Here is an 8,532-nt window from a genome sequence, read left to right on the forward strand (position 1 = left end):
GGGTTCGAATCCCACTCCTGACAACATTTTTACAAATTTTGATATAATTTTATTTTTTGTTTAAATTTCTCACATCACCATGTTATCTATTTTTAAGACTGGAGAAAACACGTTCACATGTCAGGATGGCCGGGCGGTCTAAGGCGCCAGACTCAAGGGACTGTTATTCCTTACCTAGAACTATGAGTGTTCTGGTCCACGGATGTGGGCGTGGGTTCGAATCCCACTCCTGACAACATTTTTACAAATTTTGATATAATTTTATTTTTTGTTTAAATTTCTCACATCACCATGTTATCTATTTTTAAGAGTGGGGGAAACACGGTAACAGGTCAGGATGGCATAGCGGTCTAAGGCGCCAGACTCAAGGGACTGTGATTCCTTACCTAGAACTATGAGTGTTCTGGTCCACAGATGTGGGCGTGGGTTCGAATCCCACTCCTGACAACATTTTTACAAATTTTGATACAATTTTATTTTTTGTTTAAATTTCTCACATCACCATGTTATCTATTTTTAAGACTGGAAAAAACACGTTCACATGTCAGGATGGCCGAGCGGTCTAAGGCGCCAGACTCAAGGGACTGTGATTCCTTACCTTGAACTATGAGTGTTCTGGTCCACGGATGTGGGCGTGGGTTCGAATCCCACTCCTGACAACATTTTGATATAATTTTATTTTTTGTTTCAATTTCTCACATCACCATGTTATCTAGTTTATAGAATGGAGAAAACACGTTCACATGTCAGGATGGCCGAGCGGTCTAAGGCGCCAGACTCAAGGGACTGTGATTCCTTACCTAGAACTATGAGTGTTCTGGTCCACGGATGTGGGCGTGGGTTCGAATCCCACTCCTGACAACATTTTTACAAATTTTGATATAATTTTATTTTTTGTTTAAATTTCCCACATCACCATGTTATCTATTTTTAAGACTGGGGGAAACACGGATACAGGTCAGGATGGCCGAGCGGTCTAAGGCGCCAGACTCAAGGGACTGTGATTCCTTACCTAGAACTATGCGTGTTCTGGTCCACGGATGTGGGCGTGGGTTCGAATCCCACTCCTGACAACATTTTTACAAATTTTGATATAATTTTATTTTTTGTTTAAATTTCTCACATCACCATGTTATCTAGTTTTAAGACTGGAAAAAACACGTTCACATGTCAGGATGGCCGAGCGGTCTAAGGCGCCAGACTCAAGGGACTGTGATTCCTTACCTAGAACTATGAGTGTTCTGGTCCACGGATGTGGGCGTGGGTTCGAATCCCACTCCTGACAACATTTTTACAAATTTTGATATAATTTTATTTTTTGTTAAAATTTCTCACATCACCATGTTATCTATTTTTAAGACTGGAAAAAACACGTTCACATGTCAGGATGGCCGAGCGGTCTAAGGCGCCAGACTCAAGGGACTGTGATTCCTTACCTAGAACTATGAGTGTTCTGGTCCACGGATGTGGGCGTGGGTTCGAATCCCACTCCTGACAACATTTTTACAAATTTTGATATCATTTTATTTTTTGTTTAAATTTCTCACATCACCATGTTATCTATTGTTAAGACTGGAGAAAACACGTTCACATGTCAGGATGGCCGGGCGGTCTAAGGCGCCAGACTCAAGGGACTGTTATTCCTTACCTAGAACTATGAGTGTTCTGGTCCACGGATGTGGGCGTGGGTTCGAATCCCACTCCTGACAACATTTTTACAAATTTTGATATAATTTTATGTTTTGTTTAAATTTCTCACATCACCATGTTATCTATTTTTAAGAGTGGGGGAAACACGGTAACAGGTCAGGATGGCATAGCGGTCTAAGGCGCAAGACTCAAGGGACTGTGATTCCTTACCTAGAACTATGAGTGTTCTGGTCCACGGATGTGGGCGTGGGTTCGAATCCCACTCCTGACAACATTTTTACAAATTTTGATACAATTTTATTTTTTGTTTAAATTTCTCACATCACCATGTTATCTATTTTTAAGACTGGAAAAAACACGTTCACATGTCAGGATGGCCGAGCGGTCTAAGGCGCCAGACTCAAGGGACTGTGATTCCTTACCTAGAACTATGAGTGTTCTGGTCCACGGATGTGGGCGTGGGTTCGAATCCCACTCCTGACAACATTTTTACAAATTTTGATATAATTTTATTTTTTGTTTAAATTTCTCACATCACCATGTTATCTAGTTTTAAGACTGGGGAAAACACGGTCACAGGTCAGGATGGCCGAGCGGTCTTAGGCCCAGACTCAAGGGACTGTGATTCCTTACCTAGAACTATGAGTGTTCTGGTCCACGGATGTGGGCGTGGGTTCGAATCCCACTCCTGACAACATTTTTACAAATTTTGATATAATTTTATTTTTTGTTTAAATTTCTCACATCACCATGTTATCTATTTTTAAGACTGGAAAAAACACGTTCACGTGTCAGGATGGCCGAGCGGTCTAAGGCGCCAGACTCAAGGGACTGTGATTCCTTACCTAGAACTATGAGTGTTCTGGTCCACGGATGTGGGCGTGGGTTCGAATCCCACTCCTGACAACATTTTTACAAATTTTGATATAATTTTATTTTTTGTTTAAATTTCTCACATCACCATGTTATCTATTTTTAAGACTGGAAAAAACACGTTCACATGTCAGGATGGCCGAGCGGTCTAAGGCGCCAGACTCAAGGGACTGTGATTCCTTACCTAGAACTATGAGTGTTCTGGTCCACGGATGTGGGCGTGGGTTCGAATCCCACTCCTGACAACATTTTTACAAATTTTGATATAATTTTATTTTTTGTTTAAATTTCTCACATCACCATGTTATCTATTTTTAAGACTGGAGAAAGCACGTTCACATGTCAGGATGGCCGAGCGGTCTAAGGCGCCAGACTCAAAGGACTGTGATTCCTTACCTAGAACTATGAGTGTTCTGGTCCACGGATGTGGGCGTGGGTTCGAATCCCACTCCTGACAACATTTTTACAAATTTTGATATAATTTTATTTTTTGTTTAAATTTCTCACATCACCATGTTATCTATTTTTAAGACTGGAAAAAACACGTTCACATGTCAGGATGGCCGAGTGGTCTAAGGCGCCAGACTCAAGGGACTGTGATTCCTTACCTAGAACTATGAGTGTTCTGGTTCACGGATGTGGGCGTGGGTGCGAATCCCACTCCTGACAACATTTTTACAAATTTTGATATAATTTTATTTTTTGTTTAAATTTCTCACATCACCATGTTATCTAGTTTCAAGACTGGAGAAAACACGTTCACATGTCAGGATGGCCGAGCTGTCTAAGGCGCCAGACTCAAGGGACTGTGATTCCTTACCTAGAACTATGAGTGTTCTGGTCCACGGATGTGGGCGTGGGGTCGAATCCCACTCCTGACAACATTTTTACAAATTTTGATATAATTTTATTTTTTGTTTAAATTTCTCACATCACCATGTTATCTATTTTTAAGACTGGAAAAAACACGTTCACATGTCAGGATGGCCGAGCGGTCTAAGGCGCCAGACTCAAGGGACTGTGATTCATTACCTAGAACTATGAGTGTTCTGGTCCACGGATGTGGGCGTGGGTTCGAATCCCACTCCTGACAACATTTTTACAAATTTTGATATAATTTTATTTTTTGTTTAAATTTCTCACATCACCATGTTATCTAGTTTTAAGACTGGGGAAAACACGGTCACAGGTCAGGATGGCCGAGCGGTCTTAGGCCCAGACTCAAGGGACTGTGATTCCTTACCTAGAACTATGAGTGTTCTGGTCCACGGATGTGGGCGTGGGTTCGAATCCCACTCCTGACAACATTTTTACAAATTTTGATATCATTTTATTTTTTGTTTAAATTTCTCACATCACCATGTTATCTATTTTTAAGACCGGAAAAAACACGTTCACATGTCAGGATGGCCGAGCGGTCTAAGGCGCCAGACTCAAGGGACTGTGATTCCTTACCTAGAACTATGAGTGTTCTGGTCCACGGATGTGGGCGTGGGTTCGAATCCCACTCCTGACAACATTTTTACAAATTTTGATATAATTTTATTTTTTGTTTAAATTTCTCACATCACCATGTTATCTAGTTTTAAGACTGGGGGAAACACGGTCACAGGTCAGGATGGCCGAGCGGTCTAAGGCGCCAGACTCAAGGGACTGTGATTCCTTACCTAGAACTATGAGTGTTCTGGTCCACGGATGTGGGCGTGGGTTCGAATCCCACTCCTGACAACATTTTTACAAATTTTGATATAATTTTATTTTTTGTTAAAATTTGTCACATCACCATGTTATCTATTTTTAAGACTGGAAAAAACACGTTCACATGTCAGGATGGCCGAGCGGTCTAAGGCGCCAGACTCAAGGGACTGTGATTCCTTACCTAGAACTATGAGTGTTCTGGTCCACGGATGTGGGCGTGGGTTCGAATCCCACTCCTGACAACATTTTTACAAATTTTGATATAATTTTATTTTTTGTTTAAATTTCTCACATCACCATGTTATCTATTTTTAAGAATGGAGAAAACACGTTCACATGTCTGGATGGCCGGGCGGTCTAAGGCGCCAGACTCAAGGGACTGTGATTCCTTACCTAGAACTATGAGTGTTCTGGTCCACGGATGTGGGCGTGGGTTCGAATCCCACTCCTGACAACATTTTTACAAATTTTGATATAATTTTATGTTTTGTTAAAATTTCTCACATCACCATGTTATCTATTTTTAAGAGTGGGGGAAACACGGTAACAGGTCAGGATGGCATAGCGGTCTAAGGCGCAAGACTCAAGGGACTGTGATTCCTTACCTAGAACTATGAGTGTTCTGGTCCACGGATGTGGGCGTGGGTTCGAATCCCACTCCTGACAACATTTTTACAAATTTTGATATAATTTTATTTTTTGTTTAAATTTCTCACATCACCATGTTATCTATTTTTAAGACTGGAAAAAACACGTTCACATGTCAGGATGGCCGAGCGGTCTAAGGCGCCAGACTCAAGGGACTGTGATTCCTTACCTAGAACTATGAGTGTTCTGGTCCACGGATGTGGGCGTGGGTTCGAATCCCACTCCTGACAACATTTTTACAAATTTTGATATAATTTTATTTTTTGTTTAAATTTCTCACATCACCATGTTATCTAGTTTTAAGACTGGGGAAAACACGGTCACAGGTCAGGATGGCCGAGCGGTCTAAGGCGCCAGACTCAAGGGACTGTGATTCCTTACCTAGAACTATGAGTGTTCTGGTCCACGGATGTGGGCGTGGGTTCGAATCCCACTCCTGACAACATTTTTACAAATTTTGATATAATTTTATTTTTTGTTTAAATTTCCCACATAACCATGTTATCTATTTTTAAGACTGGGGGAAACACGGTCACAGGTCAGGATGGCCGAGCGGTCTAAGGCGCCAGACTCAAAGGACTGTGATTCCTTACCTAGAACTATGAGTGTTCTGGTCCACGGATGTGGGCGTGGGTTCGAATCCCACTCCTGACAACATTTTTACAAATTTTGATATAATTTTATTTTTTGTTTAAATTTCTCACATCACCATGTTATCTAGTTTTAAGACTGGAGAAAACGCGTTCACATGTCAGGATGGCCGAGCGGTCTAATGCGCTAGACTCAAGGGACTGTGATTCCTTACCTAGAACTATGAGTGTTCTGGTCCACGGATGTGGGCGTGGGTTCGAATCCCACTCCTGACAACATTTTTACAAATTTTGATATAATTTTATTTTTTGTTTAAATTTCTCACATCACCATGTTATCTAGTTTTAAGACTGGGGGAAACACGGTCACAGGTCAGGATGGCCGAGCTGTCTAAGGCGCCAGACTCAAGGGACTGTGATTCCTTACCTAGAACTATGAGTGTTCTAGTCCACGGATGTGGGCGTGGGTTCGAATCCCACTCCTGACAACATTTTTACAAATTTTGATATAATTTTATTTTTTGTTTAAATTTCTCACATCACCATGTTATCTAGTTTTTAGAATGCGGGGAACGCGTTCACATGTCAGGATGGCCGAGCGGTCTAAGGCGCCAGACTCAAGGGACTGTGATTCCTTACCTAGAACTATGAGTGTTCTGGTCCACGGATGTGGGCGTGGGTTCGAATCCCACTCCTGACAACATTTTTACAAATTTTGATATAATTTTATTTTTTGTTTAAATTTCTCACATCACCATGTTATCTAGTTTTAAGACAGGAAAAAACACGTTCACATGTCAGGATGGCCGAGCGGTCTAAGGCGCCAGACTCAAGGGACTGTGATTCCTTACCTAGAACTATGAGTGTTCTGGTCCACGGATGTGGGCGTGGGGTCGAATCCCACACCTGACAACATTTTTACAAATTTTGATATAATTTTATTTTTTGTTTAAATTTCTCACATCACCATGTTATCTATTTTTAAGACTGGGGGAAACACGGTCACAGGTCAGGATGGCCGAGCGGTCTAAGGCGCCAGACTCAAAGGACTGTGATTCCTTACCTAGAGCTATGAGTGTTCTGGTCCACGGATGTGGGCGTGGGTTCGAATCCCACTCCTGACAACATTTTTACAAATTTTGATATAATTTTATTTTTTGTTTAAATTTCTCACATCACCATGTTATCTAGTTTTAAGACTGGAAAAAACACGTTCACATGTCAGGATGGCCGAGCGGTCTAAGGCGCCAGACTCAAGGGACTGTGATTCCTTACCTAGAACTATGAGTGTTCTGGTCCACGGATGTGGGCGTGGGTTCGAATCCCACTCCTGACAACATTTTTACAAATTTTGATATAATTTTATTTTTTGTTTAAATTTCTCACATCACCATGTTATCTATTTTTAAGACTGGGGGAAACACGGTCACAGGTCAGGATGGCCGAGCGGTCTAAGGCGCCAGACTCAAGGGACTGTGATTCCTTACCTAGAACTATGAGTGTTCTGGTCCACGGATGTGGGCGTGGGTTCGAATCCCACTCCTGACAACATTTTTACAAATTTTGATATAATTTTATTTTTTGTTTAAATTTCTCACATCACCATGTTATCTATTTTTAAGACTGGGGGAAAAACGGTCACAGATCAGGATGGCCGAGCGGTCTAAGGCGCCAGACTAAAGGGACTGTGATTCCTTACCTAGAACTATGAGTGTTCTGGTCCACGGATGTGGGCGTGGGTTCGAATCCCACTCCTGACAACATTTTTACAAATTTTGATATAATTTTATTTTTTGTTTAAATTTCTCACATCACCATGTTATCTATTTTTAAGACTGAAGACAACACGTTCACATGTCAGGATGGCCGAGCGGTCTAAGGCGCCAGACTCAAGGGACTGTGATTCCTTACCTAGAACTATGAGTGTTCTGGTCCACGGATGTGGGCGTAGGTTCGAATCCCACTCCTGACAACATTTTTACAAATTTTGATATAATTTTATTTTTTGTTTAAATTTCTCACATCACCATGTTATCTATTTTTAAGACTGGAGAAAACACGCGCACATGTCAGGATGGCCGAGCGGTCTAAGGCGCCAGACTCAAGGGACAGTGATTCCTTACCTAGAACTATGAGTGTTCTGGTCCACGGATGTGGGCGTGGGTTCGAATCCCACTCCTGACAACATTTTTACAAATTTTGATATAATTTTATTTTTTGTTTAAATTTCTCACATCACCATGTTATCTATTTTTAAGACTGAAGAAAACACGTTCTCATGTCAGGATGGCCGAGCGGTCTAATGCGCTAGACTCAAGGGACTGTGATTCCTTACCTAGAACTATGAGTGTTCTGGTCCACGGATGTGGGCGTGGGTTCGAATCCCACTCCTGACAACATTTTTACAAATTTTGATATAATTTTATTTTTTGTTTAAATTTCTCACATCACCATGTTATCTATTTTTAAGACTGGGGGAAACACGGTCACAGGTCAGGATGGCCGAGCGGTCTAAGGCGCCAGACTCAAGGGACAGTGATTCCTTACCTAGAACTGTGAGTGTTCTGGTCCACGGATGTGGGCGTGGGTTCGAATCCCACTCCTGACAACATTTTTACAAATTTTGATATAATTTTATGTTTTGTTTAAATTTCTCACATCACCATGTTATCTATTTTTAAGACTGGGGGTAACACGGTCACAGGTCAGGATGGCCGAGCGGTCTAAGGCGCCAGACTCAAGGGACTGTGGTTCCTTACCTAGAACTATGAGTGTTCTGGTCCACGGATGTGGGCGTGGGTTCGAATCCCACTCCTGACAACATTTTTACAAATTTTGATATAATTTTATTTTTTGTTTAAATTTCTCACATCACCATGTTATCTATTTTTAAGACTGAAGAAAACACGTTCACATGTCAGGATGGCCGAGCGGTCTTAGGCGCCAGACTCAAGGGACTGTGATTCCTTACCTAGAACTATGAGTGTTCTGGTCCACGGATGTGGGCGTAGGTTCGAATCCCACTCCTGACAACAATTTTACAAATTTTGATATAATTTTATTTTTTGTTTAA

The 8,532-nt window shown here is 41.5% G+C and overlaps 33 non-coding genes across 33 annotated transcripts; all 33 read left to right on the forward strand.

Moving 5' to 3' along the window:
- Positions 1-119: 119 nt before the first annotated feature.
- On the forward strand, positions 120-235 carry Trnal-caa (transfer RNA leucine (anticodon CAA)). The gene is made up of 2 exons: positions 120-157; positions 190-235. It is a non-coding gene; the product is annotated as a tRNA-Leu (tRNA).
- Positions 236-331: 96 nt separating this feature from the next.
- Positions 332-447, forward strand: Trnal-caa (transfer RNA leucine (anticodon CAA)). Its single transcript has 2 exons — positions 332-369; positions 402-447. It is a non-coding gene; the product is annotated as a tRNA-Leu (tRNA).
- A 96-nt stretch (positions 448-543) lies between these two features.
- On the forward strand, positions 544-659 carry Trnal-caa (transfer RNA leucine (anticodon CAA)). Its single transcript has 2 exons — positions 544-581; positions 614-659. It is a non-coding gene; the product is annotated as a tRNA-Leu (tRNA).
- Positions 660-745: 86 nt separating this feature from the next.
- Trnal-caa (transfer RNA leucine (anticodon CAA)) lies at positions 746-861 on the forward strand. The gene is made up of 2 exons: positions 746-783; positions 816-861. It is a non-coding gene; the product is annotated as a tRNA-Leu (tRNA).
- Positions 862-957: 96 nt separating this feature from the next.
- On the forward strand, positions 958-1,073 carry Trnal-caa (transfer RNA leucine (anticodon CAA)). Its single transcript has 2 exons — positions 958-995; positions 1,028-1,073. It is a non-coding gene; the product is annotated as a tRNA-Leu (tRNA).
- A 96-nt stretch (positions 1,074-1,169) lies between these two features.
- On the forward strand, positions 1,170-1,285 carry Trnal-caa (transfer RNA leucine (anticodon CAA)). Its single transcript has 2 exons — positions 1,170-1,207; positions 1,240-1,285. It is a non-coding gene; the product is annotated as a tRNA-Leu (tRNA).
- A 96-nt stretch (positions 1,286-1,381) lies between these two features.
- Positions 1,382-1,497, forward strand: Trnal-caa (transfer RNA leucine (anticodon CAA)). The gene is made up of 2 exons: positions 1,382-1,419; positions 1,452-1,497. It is a non-coding gene; the product is annotated as a tRNA-Leu (tRNA).
- Positions 1,498-1,593: 96 nt separating this feature from the next.
- Trnal-caa (transfer RNA leucine (anticodon CAA)) lies at positions 1,594-1,709 on the forward strand. The gene is made up of 2 exons: positions 1,594-1,631; positions 1,664-1,709. It is a non-coding gene; the product is annotated as a tRNA-Leu (tRNA).
- Positions 1,710-2,017: 308 nt separating this feature from the next.
- Positions 2,018-2,133, forward strand: Trnal-caa (transfer RNA leucine (anticodon CAA)). The gene is made up of 2 exons: positions 2,018-2,055; positions 2,088-2,133. It is a non-coding gene; the product is annotated as a tRNA-Leu (tRNA).
- Positions 2,134-2,440: 307 nt separating this feature from the next.
- Positions 2,441-2,556, forward strand: Trnal-caa (transfer RNA leucine (anticodon CAA)). Its single transcript has 2 exons — positions 2,441-2,478; positions 2,511-2,556. It is a non-coding gene; the product is annotated as a tRNA-Leu (tRNA).
- A 96-nt stretch (positions 2,557-2,652) lies between these two features.
- Trnal-caa (transfer RNA leucine (anticodon CAA)) lies at positions 2,653-2,768 on the forward strand. The gene is made up of 2 exons: positions 2,653-2,690; positions 2,723-2,768. It is a non-coding gene; the product is annotated as a tRNA-Leu (tRNA).
- A 96-nt stretch (positions 2,769-2,864) lies between these two features.
- Trnal-caa (transfer RNA leucine (anticodon CAA)) lies at positions 2,865-2,980 on the forward strand. The gene is made up of 2 exons: positions 2,865-2,902; positions 2,935-2,980. It is a non-coding gene; the product is annotated as a tRNA-Leu (tRNA).
- Positions 2,981-3,076: 96 nt separating this feature from the next.
- Positions 3,077-3,192, forward strand: Trnal-caa (transfer RNA leucine (anticodon CAA)). Its single transcript has 2 exons — positions 3,077-3,114; positions 3,147-3,192. It is a non-coding gene; the product is annotated as a tRNA-Leu (tRNA).
- A 308-nt stretch (positions 3,193-3,500) lies between these two features.
- On the forward strand, positions 3,501-3,616 carry Trnal-caa (transfer RNA leucine (anticodon CAA)). Its single transcript has 2 exons — positions 3,501-3,538; positions 3,571-3,616. It is a non-coding gene; the product is annotated as a tRNA-Leu (tRNA).
- A 307-nt stretch (positions 3,617-3,923) lies between these two features.
- Positions 3,924-4,039, forward strand: Trnal-caa (transfer RNA leucine (anticodon CAA)). Its single transcript has 2 exons — positions 3,924-3,961; positions 3,994-4,039. It is a non-coding gene; the product is annotated as a tRNA-Leu (tRNA).
- A 96-nt stretch (positions 4,040-4,135) lies between these two features.
- On the forward strand, positions 4,136-4,251 carry Trnal-caa (transfer RNA leucine (anticodon CAA)). The gene is made up of 2 exons: positions 4,136-4,173; positions 4,206-4,251. It is a non-coding gene; the product is annotated as a tRNA-Leu (tRNA).
- A 96-nt stretch (positions 4,252-4,347) lies between these two features.
- Positions 4,348-4,463, forward strand: Trnal-caa (transfer RNA leucine (anticodon CAA)). The gene is made up of 2 exons: positions 4,348-4,385; positions 4,418-4,463. It is a non-coding gene; the product is annotated as a tRNA-Leu (tRNA).
- Positions 4,464-4,559: 96 nt separating this feature from the next.
- Positions 4,560-4,675, forward strand: Trnal-caa (transfer RNA leucine (anticodon CAA)). Its single transcript has 2 exons — positions 4,560-4,597; positions 4,630-4,675. It is a non-coding gene; the product is annotated as a tRNA-Leu (tRNA).
- A 308-nt stretch (positions 4,676-4,983) lies between these two features.
- On the forward strand, positions 4,984-5,099 carry Trnal-caa (transfer RNA leucine (anticodon CAA)). Its single transcript has 2 exons — positions 4,984-5,021; positions 5,054-5,099. It is a non-coding gene; the product is annotated as a tRNA-Leu (tRNA).
- A 96-nt stretch (positions 5,100-5,195) lies between these two features.
- On the forward strand, positions 5,196-5,311 carry Trnal-caa (transfer RNA leucine (anticodon CAA)). Its single transcript has 2 exons — positions 5,196-5,233; positions 5,266-5,311. It is a non-coding gene; the product is annotated as a tRNA-Leu (tRNA).
- Positions 5,312-5,407: 96 nt separating this feature from the next.
- Trnal-caa (transfer RNA leucine (anticodon CAA)) lies at positions 5,408-5,523 on the forward strand. The gene is made up of 2 exons: positions 5,408-5,445; positions 5,478-5,523. It is a non-coding gene; the product is annotated as a tRNA-Leu (tRNA).
- A 96-nt stretch (positions 5,524-5,619) lies between these two features.
- Positions 5,620-5,735, forward strand: Trnal-caa (transfer RNA leucine (anticodon CAA)). Its single transcript has 2 exons — positions 5,620-5,657; positions 5,690-5,735. It is a non-coding gene; the product is annotated as a tRNA-Leu (tRNA).
- A 308-nt stretch (positions 5,736-6,043) lies between these two features.
- On the forward strand, positions 6,044-6,159 carry Trnal-caa (transfer RNA leucine (anticodon CAA)). Its single transcript has 2 exons — positions 6,044-6,081; positions 6,114-6,159. It is a non-coding gene; the product is annotated as a tRNA-Leu (tRNA).
- A 308-nt stretch (positions 6,160-6,467) lies between these two features.
- On the forward strand, positions 6,468-6,583 carry Trnal-caa (transfer RNA leucine (anticodon CAA)). The gene is made up of 2 exons: positions 6,468-6,505; positions 6,538-6,583. It is a non-coding gene; the product is annotated as a tRNA-Leu (tRNA).
- A 96-nt stretch (positions 6,584-6,679) lies between these two features.
- Trnal-caa (transfer RNA leucine (anticodon CAA)) lies at positions 6,680-6,795 on the forward strand. Its single transcript has 2 exons — positions 6,680-6,717; positions 6,750-6,795. It is a non-coding gene; the product is annotated as a tRNA-Leu (tRNA).
- A 96-nt stretch (positions 6,796-6,891) lies between these two features.
- Positions 6,892-7,007, forward strand: Trnal-caa (transfer RNA leucine (anticodon CAA)). The gene is made up of 2 exons: positions 6,892-6,929; positions 6,962-7,007. It is a non-coding gene; the product is annotated as a tRNA-Leu (tRNA).
- A 96-nt stretch (positions 7,008-7,103) lies between these two features.
- Trnaf-aaa (transfer RNA phenylalanine (anticodon AAA)) lies at positions 7,104-7,219 on the forward strand. Its single transcript has 2 exons — positions 7,104-7,141; positions 7,174-7,219. It is a non-coding gene; the product is annotated as a tRNA-Phe (tRNA).
- Positions 7,220-7,315: 96 nt separating this feature from the next.
- Positions 7,316-7,431, forward strand: Trnal-caa (transfer RNA leucine (anticodon CAA)). The gene is made up of 2 exons: positions 7,316-7,353; positions 7,386-7,431. It is a non-coding gene; the product is annotated as a tRNA-Leu (tRNA).
- Positions 7,432-7,527: 96 nt separating this feature from the next.
- Positions 7,528-7,643, forward strand: Trnal-caa (transfer RNA leucine (anticodon CAA)). The gene is made up of 2 exons: positions 7,528-7,565; positions 7,598-7,643. It is a non-coding gene; the product is annotated as a tRNA-Leu (tRNA).
- A 96-nt stretch (positions 7,644-7,739) lies between these two features.
- On the forward strand, positions 7,740-7,855 carry Trnal-caa (transfer RNA leucine (anticodon CAA)). The gene is made up of 2 exons: positions 7,740-7,777; positions 7,810-7,855. It is a non-coding gene; the product is annotated as a tRNA-Leu (tRNA).
- Positions 7,856-7,951: 96 nt separating this feature from the next.
- Positions 7,952-8,067, forward strand: Trnal-caa (transfer RNA leucine (anticodon CAA)). The gene is made up of 2 exons: positions 7,952-7,989; positions 8,022-8,067. It is a non-coding gene; the product is annotated as a tRNA-Leu (tRNA).
- A 96-nt stretch (positions 8,068-8,163) lies between these two features.
- On the forward strand, positions 8,164-8,279 carry Trnal-caa (transfer RNA leucine (anticodon CAA)). Its single transcript has 2 exons — positions 8,164-8,201; positions 8,234-8,279. It is a non-coding gene; the product is annotated as a tRNA-Leu (tRNA).
- Positions 8,280-8,375: 96 nt separating this feature from the next.
- Trnal-caa (transfer RNA leucine (anticodon CAA)) lies at positions 8,376-8,491 on the forward strand. Its single transcript has 2 exons — positions 8,376-8,413; positions 8,446-8,491. It is a non-coding gene; the product is annotated as a tRNA-Leu (tRNA).
- Positions 8,492-8,532: the final 41 nt, after the last annotated feature.

This window comes from Euprymna scolopes, chromosome 33, assembly GCF_053919585.1.
Source record: "Euprymna scolopes isolate OS-2025 chromosome 33, ASM5391958v1, whole genome shotgun sequence".
Lineage (NCBI taxonomy): Eukaryota > Metazoa > Mollusca > Cephalopoda > Sepiida > Sepiolidae > Euprymna > Euprymna scolopes.